The sequence below is a fragment of the Athene cunicularia genome (genome assembly GCF_003259725.1).
Source record: "Athene cunicularia isolate RWA chromosome Z unlocalized genomic scaffold, athCun1 chrZ_part1, whole genome shotgun sequence".
Taxonomy (NCBI): Eukaryota; Metazoa; Chordata; class Aves; order Strigiformes; family Strigidae; genus Athene; species Athene cunicularia.
In genome coordinates, this window is record NW_020799142.1 from 208,676 (window position 1) to 217,864 (window position 9,189).

The window sequence follows — 9,189 nt, forward strand, 5'->3', positions numbered from 1 at the left end:
GGGGGGGGGAGGAGTTTACAAGGATAGGGTGTCATGGACTCTGGGGTGGAAGAGCAGCCTGATCATGGTGAGAATTCAGTGAAGCACAGCTGCATGCTGACCCAGCATCTTAGAGCATAGGACCCATTATCCACTGCATATGATGGAAGATACACACTTTTTTTACCAGAGGGAAAGTGACTCACTGTTTCTGCTATTAAGAAAGGTCCAGTAAGCTGGGGCTGACAAGGATATATACAGTTATTTAATCATATTCATCATGACAACATTATGGAGCACCTACATACAAGGAGAGAACAGCTGAAAAGAGTAAATGGTATAAAATCTTGGAAAGACTGAGAAAGACATACTCTGACACATTCGTAACGAAATTTATTTATATATGGAAATAAAAGTAAATATCAAAAATGTCTTTTATTTCACACTTTCTAGTAAGTTGTTTTGCATTAAGTTTGTGCTGGGATTGTGTGACAGGGTTTTTGGTAGCAGCAGAGGGGGCTAAAGGGGTGGCCACCTGTGAGAAGCTTCTCAAAAAGCTTCACCAGCTCCAAGTCAGAGACACCTCTGGCCAAGGCCAAACCAATTAATGATGGTGGACACACCTCTGCAATTATGTATTTAAGAAGGGAAATGGGAGAGGGCATTGCAGACTTTGAGGATGAGTTATGAGAAGGATGCTATGCAAACACCGAGGTCCATGGAAGGAAGGTGGAGGAAGCACGGGAGGCTCTCCAGAGCAGAGAGGCCCCAGTATCCCATGGTGAGACAGCAGGGCTGCTCTCCCTGCCACTCATGGAGGTCACTGGAGGAGCAGAGACCTGACTGAAGCCTGTGGAGGACCCCCAGGATTCTATGGGAAGAAGGCTCCGCTGTTGTAGTTTGGCACTGGGAGGACTGCAACACGTGGAGATGACTGACATCAGAGCATCCCAAGAAGAATGTGTCCCGTGGGCAGGACTCATTGTCACCAAAATCTGGGATAAAAATAATTTATCGACACCAATTTGGTGCAGATAAGCAGACACTTCTTTATTGACAGCCAGACATGTAGGGGAGTGCTCTCACCAACATCACGTGCCAGGCACCAGAATCATACACCTTATATAGAACTTACTCATGCATATTCATTAAGTATCCATATATAAACATACAATCTCCAAGAAATCATTAACATATTCTCCTCCTATTTCCGATTCTGCACAGTAAAGGTTAGAAATGTCTAGAAATGGGTCTGGGGTGTAAGGTGAGTAGGTGATCCATGAGTCAGTGGTCACAATCTCCCCCTGCCGGAATTACCTTCTGCTTAAGGACACAGTTTTCTTGGCAGGTACCTATAAACTGTTACGGTTACTTCCCTCAGTTCCCATTAATCCTGGACCTTGACGACTACTTGCATTCTTCTAGTCCTATGTATGTATTATAAATCAGTTTACAAATCACCTTGTGTTTTGTTACCTAGGTTCTAACCGTTCCTACTAAACAATTATGACCAATCCCTTTGGCCTTGGTACGGGGCTGTACAGGGAATTTTAGAATAGCAGTCGGTTGCTAGATTCAAAATACAATAAATGTAAAATTATTTTTACTAAAATCTCCCTTAATTCTATACTTATATTAAAATCAAACACAATTTAATTTCAATTGATAATAAAATCAGTAACATCATGACAGAGAAAGTTTGTGGAGGACTGTCTCCCATGAGAGGGACACCACGTGGAGCAGAAGAATGCAGAAGAGTACTTCCACTTCCATTTTGCAGAAAAAAGCAGTGGACTGACTGCACCCCCTCATCCCCTGCCCCCTACACTTCCCCTTACCCTTCCCTAACAAAGCTGAGCCAGGGAAGAAGGGAGGGGTGGGTGGAAGTGTTTTTAAGATATGGTAATGTTTCTCACTTACCATTCTGTCTGTTAAGTGTCCTGTTGTTAGTGGTTTGAATTAAAGTGATGTCGGTTTTTCTTCCCCTATGAGCCTGTCTTTTGTCCGTGCCTGTAATGGGTTGCAGCGGGTGGAGGAAGCAAGCAGCCGATTCAATGTGAATGATAGAGCAAGCTTCAACTTTATTGAAAGAAATCACACCTTATATAAGCATTCTACAATACACTACTTGTAACTCTATTGGATACATTGAAGAAACTACATTATAATATCTCAGCCATTGGGTACATCTAAAAGGTCACATTATAATATCCCAGCCCCCTGTGGCATTTCTGGTATGCATAAACATCTTTCTTCCTGTGAACCTGCTTCTCTCCCAGGACTGTTTTTCTATCACCCCCAAGGTCATAATGCGTCCCAACTTATCTCCTTGTTCTCACAACAGTCCTTGTTATCATCAATGTACGCTGTTTTTTTTCCTCTGTTTACCTCAGGTGGCTGCGACCGACTTCTGCAGGGAGCTATGGCCGACCAGCTCCTGCAGGGAGCTATGGCCTTGCTCTCTGCAAGCCATTCTCCAACAATGGGTGAGCTCTGTCCTTATCTTGATTCCTGAGACTTTTTCTTCTTTTGCTCCTTCCCAGCACTCTGAATGGCTGCATGGCATCCAATTGCCCTCTGTGCTCAAAACACGACAAGGTCTGACCAAGGTTGTTTAAAATATTCACCATCAACATTATACACATGTGAACAGACACTCTGGATGATTGTACTGCTGTCACTACTTTATTTTTAACCTTATTCAGTTCACCCTAGACTCTGTGGGACTGTGCTATTGTTTACTATCTAGTAGCTCAGACATTTTCACTGGAGATAGCTGTCCAGAAAAAGCCTTTCTACGGAGTGGAAACTCTACCAAAAAACGCCCAAGGGAACATATTGAAGATTTCCATACTAGCTGCTGAGAGGATAAAATGTATACTAGAACACCAGACCCCTCCTAATTGAAACTGTGTATTTGCTTGGTTTCAGTTTATTTGTTCAGTTGTTTGCTTAGAGTGCTGAACTGGCATTTTGACAAAAACAATGAACCCAGAAATTTCAGTTCAGATATGTGCAGCTTGATAGAGGGAATTTAATAACCATTTTAAAAAACACACTTTTCAGTGGACAAAATATCATGTCCCAATTCTTGTGTCTTATATCTTTCTCTGATGATTTAGTAATTTCCTCTTAAAATTGGCAAAACTGTGTTCTGAAACAGAGGGAGAATATTACAAATATTTTAGTAAAAACTCTATGTTGAGCAATACATTTTTAAGTATTATGGAGAATATTTTAAAATAAAAACCACAACTGCTGTGGTTAGGAGAGTCCATATTTGCAAATAAGTACTCATCTACAGAAGTGGAAAAATCTTTACAAATGTCAGTAATTAGCTCTATGTTTGTTACAGTTAGATTTAGGATAAATTCTGCAGTGAAACAATGGATAAAACTGTTAAACAGACAATAATTTCATATTTAATGGCAAGTCTCCCCACACTAACAGCAAAAGTATTCCAAAATTCCAAGGAACATAGTAGAAAATAAAAGCATCCAGAGAAAGAGAAGAAATCAACTCCCAGTGAAGAGATATCACTTCCTCCATTTGCATTTTAATTCTAAAGGTTTAACAGGGAAGAATGCTAGTTCAATCCAGAATCCTCATTATTTTTAAAAAACAAACAATCAAACCAAACAATAAGGTGGATAGACATGTAAAAAGAAGAAAAGAAAAAGATAATTATGTAACAAAATAACTCCCTGGACTTTTGAGAGATACAATGAGAGCCCTGCAGACTAATTAAATCAACTGATCAACCAAGAATGATTTTTTGTCTTAAATTATAACCTCATTTGGGTTCTGTGAATCAAGAATTTAACTTTTCTTGCTTTTTGTCAGAAAAAACTTCTTGACCTCTTAAGATAGTATTTAGAGTAGATTTAGGAGAATGCAAGGGGAACAAACACAGTTTTTAAAAGAGAACTGATGTTACAGAAAAATATTGTGAAGAAGAGGGGACAGTTCCTATTGGTAGCACCCTACTGAAGTTTAAATTGAATTTCTTATCATACATTTGGGGGCTCTTAGACACATTTTCAAAACTATGAAAAAGGCAAGTTATCCAAATGGAAAGAATTAATCACTTCATTTCTTCAAAAGAATCAGAGATCAGTTTTCTTTTGATATCATTGTTTATATTCTTAATAGAGAATTAAACATCTCCTGATCATATACTTTTCTTAAAGATTAAATTTTAGCTCTAAGTCTCCAAACATAAACACATAAAGTTTCTTCAGAGAGTATCTCTGAATTTTGCACCACAGAAATCTTAAATTACATCTATGTTCTAGAAGTTAGGAGAGAAAACAAGATACCTCTGTGTTTATTTTATTTATGTTCTTTTCAGAAATAGTATAATTTGTCCATCCAACATCAAAACCCAACATTTTAATACACATTAAGAATTCAGTGAGTGACAAACCTCCGGAAGTAGTTGCCTGTACAGAATGTGTATTTCCAACATTGTCACTATGGGGCCAGAAGCTGTTCAGCAGTTGTATCAACTACCTGGAAGAAAAAAAAAAAAAAAAAAAAAAAAAAAAAAGGTGTATAGATAAACAAAGACTGGTAGAGTGATACATACTGGTGTACACAAACAACAAAACTTCAGTAGAGCCAAATCTAGGACAAGAAATTGTACATACACTCTCAGGTGCATAACTCAGACCAAAAGTAAAAAGTATAAAAAAGAAGTTGGGTAGTACACAGTTGGGCAGTATACACAAAGAAACACAAAATTTTATCCCTTTTTATTGTGCTTTGTTGAGATCAACAGCCAAATAATGCAAATGCATTCAATCCCTGCTCCACTTCTTAAGATGAAATATTACAAATTGAAGAGGATGAAAAATTTGAAGCAGTACTTGGAAGAGTGACCTAATTGTAACAGAGTTCACTTAACCAAAAAAATAGTTATAAAAAATTATTGCAGAATTATTTGCTTTTAAATAGCCAGCCTGGAGCGTGGGGTGACTAGCAGGAGGTTAACAGTCTAGGAGGATCCTGTCTGTGGGAGATACTATATTCAATTCATGTTAAATGCAATGCTGATGACAACATAGTCCAGAAGAACTTTAAAAGGTAAATGGTAAAAAAGGTGACAGAAGACCTTCAGTAAAGATAAATTTAAGATTATGACTATAGGGAAAGATAATCTAGATCTTGCCTGAAAGATGCTGAACTCAGATTTGGCAATTATAACTCAGGAACAAGATCTTGGAGTCATCACTGAAAAGTCTGTGAAAGCTTTGCTCTGTGTCTCATGGCAGTTACGGAACCCAAGAAAATGGTGGCCATGATCACAAAGGGCACCGAGCGATGAGATACATTGTTCTATCCATCTTGTTGATATACAAAACCTTGGCACAATCATGTCTTGTATAATATAGGCTGTTCTGGCCTCTGCAACTTAATAAGGTAGTAGAGGAGTCAGAGGGAAGGTGGTGAGAATGGTGACTAAAGAAATGAAGCAGCTACTCACCAAGGAGTAATTGCTTTGCCAGGCAAGGAGGTGGGGGAGGGATATGATCAAGATTTACAAAGTCATAAAGGCAACAGATAAGGTGAATGCAAAACTGTCACCAAATCTTAGAAACCCCAAATAGGAAGCACTCAGTGAAACATGGAGATCCATTTAAAACATGTATAAGAAAGCAGACTTTTCTTTGTACAGGGCATAGTGGGTATCTGGAACTTGCAGATGGGCAGGAAAGTGGACAGTGTCAGCAAAGAGGGGCAAGGCAAACTGATGGACCACAGGTCGCTTAAGGAGATTCTGATGGAAGAGGCAGCAATGTATCTTCTAATAGCCTTAATATAGTGACTATGGATGTTGGGAGAGTACAAAGAACTGCAGATTTTAACCAGGCTTCCACTCACTCACTCTTACACATGTCTTACCAAGCATGTCCAGACCGATCATTTGTATAACACACCAAGACTTTCTTATTTGGCCTTTGGTAAACTTGTTCAGCAGGGTTTATTCTAACTTTTTATATTTTATAGTGTGTAGTATTAGTACTAGTATTAGTATACTACTCCTAACTACCAAAAAAAAAATGGAATTGGCAAAAACCACTCTGCTGCATGTTATGTCACACACTGACATATTTTCTCAGAATGAAAAAAATGCAATAGCCATAAAGTCAGCTGTTCTATAGTGGAAACCTGTGCATTATACTGTAGCTCTAGGAAAAGAGATCAAAAGATTTCTACTTCCAAATGAAGTTCAAATTTTTATTCTTTACCAAAGGTAAACCAACAATCCTGACATATAAAATGTTTACTTATTGTAATTATCAGGGATACTGGCTATCAAAATTATTGTTTTAATATCACAAATGACATACAGAATAGATATATGGTGATTCGTGGAAAAAAAGACTCTACAACTCAAATAGAGTTGGTAGCAGGTATGTTTACTCTGGCGCCAGGGTGCAAGGGGATTTCTCCACAAAGATTGCACACCCACCACATGTTTTACCAAAAACTTGTAGAGTGTGGATATTCATATTCATTGGAATACATAATACAAACACACATATGCATGAGTAGAGCGGGGTTAGTTAGAAAGGCTGGTGTCAGTAGTCTATGTTATCTTTGCACCTGTGCATTGCCTCCTGGTGGTCGTCTTCAGGGGTCTTTGGGAGGAAGGCTCAGAGTCTTTCTCACCTTGTACTTTTCCCCAGAGCATCCACAGATTCTCCAGGCCAATTTCTTGAATAACAAGAGTGTTTTTCAGGTGGTTTATTCATTCTATCTTATCTAAGAGAAACAATGGAACTTCTACCATTCATATATGGCTATTTCTACTCATTACCAAGATCCAGCAAGTTAGAGCACATCTGTTTCCCAAGGACAAAACCATGATATTTTGTTGAACACTGCAGTTCTTGGTAGATTTTTACAGTAAACTGCTTTGTTTTATGAACACACTAGTCCTTGGTAAAATCCCACAGAACAGTCTGGGCAAACAGGATTCTTAGCTGTATTTTTAAAATACTATAAGTAATACTACTATAAGTTGCTGTAAGTAAGTAAATAAGTTGCTAAACAGTTTTCTATAAGTAAATAAGTAAATAAGTCTCAAAACAAGTAATCATTTCTCTGTATCACTTCCCAGGTAGGATGCTTGAAATTATTTTGTTCAATAAATTTATTCCTTTGCATTTACACTCTTAATCTGAAATACATTATTTTTATGTTGACTATGTTTACACACAAGGTAGACAGTAGCCAGACATTTCTCGATATTTTCCCAAAACAGATACAGTCCCCACTCGTGCAGGACTCCTACATATTCATCAATAGATAAGTTTAAGAATTGCCTCAACAATGTGCAGGAGAACTTTATTCTCCCAGCCCCATTCAAACCTCTATATCTATCTTGGGTCTTTCCATAGCACATTTTATATTAACAGTTCAGATCATTTCCCAATAAGATTACCTGGTCAGAGGAAACAAAGTTCAAATTCTAAGTATATGCACTCCAATTTATGTGCCTTAATTCTTGTCTCTCAGCAGTCGAGACAGGTCTGTTTGTATGCCAAATCTATCTCCGCTGGTGTTAATGTTGTTGTGCTCCAGAACTCAGGCCCTAGAGTGAATACATGGGTGTTAATAAATCACCTCGGGGATGACCCAGATCATCAGGCCAGGAAAACACCACATCTCCATTTGGCAATCGCGCAACAATAAATTTCATGTCCATTCAGGATGAAACAAATTAAACTACCTGAAAGGAGGTTGTAGCTGTAAGGGACAGTGTTGGACTGTATGTCTCAAGCATTACTGTTACACCACCACCACGTCCTGGACAAAATGTCCCGTGGACATGGAGGGGTACACTCTGGAGAAGAGGAACTGTCCTAGACAAAACCATGACATCCACTCGAAGTTAAATTGGGGCAAAGAAGATGTGCAGGTCGATACAACCACCATGAATGCCTGGGCATGCATGCACGGAGGACCATGGGACAATGAGCACAGTACAAACGGGCAGATTTTTTTGAGAAATCTGGGACAATAAAAGGACTGCATACTCCTCTCTTGGTATCTCTCTCTCTCTCTCAGCCTTGTCATCACTTTTGGAGCTTGGAGAATTGTCACCTGAGCAAGGACTGAGCCAAGGGTACATCACTGGATTCGTGGTGGTGGTAATTAATCTTGCTGCATCTCTGCTGTTTTTCTTGCTTAGGGATTCTGACTTTTCCTTCCTTTTCTCTCTGTCCTATTGCTATTACCAGTTGTATGTCAAATAAAGTTCACAAGGTTGTACAGCATCTGACCTTGTTTGTGTCTTAATCTCGTTCTTGGGATCACTAAAGAACCCTCCCTGATATCAAATCAGGACAGTAGCAAGGTAGGTGTTAGTCTCTTTTCCTATGTATAAAGTGACAGGAAAAGACCTCAGGATGCATCAGGGGAGGTTTAAATTGGATATTAGAAATTTCTTCACTGAAAAGGTTATTAAGAGTTGCAACAGTGGTTGAGTCACCATCCTTGGAGATACTTGAAAGACATATACATGTGGCTGTGTGTCCAGGTTCAGCTAGATTAGGGTTAGGTTTCCCCAGCAGAGAGAGAGGGGGAAGGGATCTCCAGCCGGGTTATTCATACCATGCTGGCATCAGATCCAGGGGTGGAACCTTTTTACCTTGTTCTTTGGCGGGAAACTTTTTCCGTAAACCAGCTAGCGGTATTTTTCTGTATAGCGTTTGTCTTGTTCCTTGTTATTGCTGTTTATTGTTGTTACCATTGCTACTGTTGTTGTTCAGATTGTTCTATCACTCTGTTGTATTAAATTTCTTTTTATTTCAGCCTGGGGTCTGTGCTTAACTTCCAGCCCGACTGGCTTCGGGTGGGGGAGGGGCAACGGCAACGTGCTCTCCGATCCCGTCAGGGCTTAAACCAGCACATTTTTAATTGGCGCACAAACGTGGGGCACGAAATAAGAATAAAAAGGGGCAGACCCTGACCAGAGTGTGATAGAGCAATCTGTTGGGGTTTTTGTTTGTTTGTTTGTATTTGTTTGATAAGAAAATGTTTGCAATGCTGGCCCACTTGTTTGCGTGGTGTGGCTGGATTACTCCTTATATCCAGTTTATGATCTCTGTGGCGGAGTTTGTTATCGGTGGAAAATATATGAAGGGTCTTATGTTGTTATACGGGCTATTGCTTATGCTGCCTTTGTATCGCGCGGGGGGG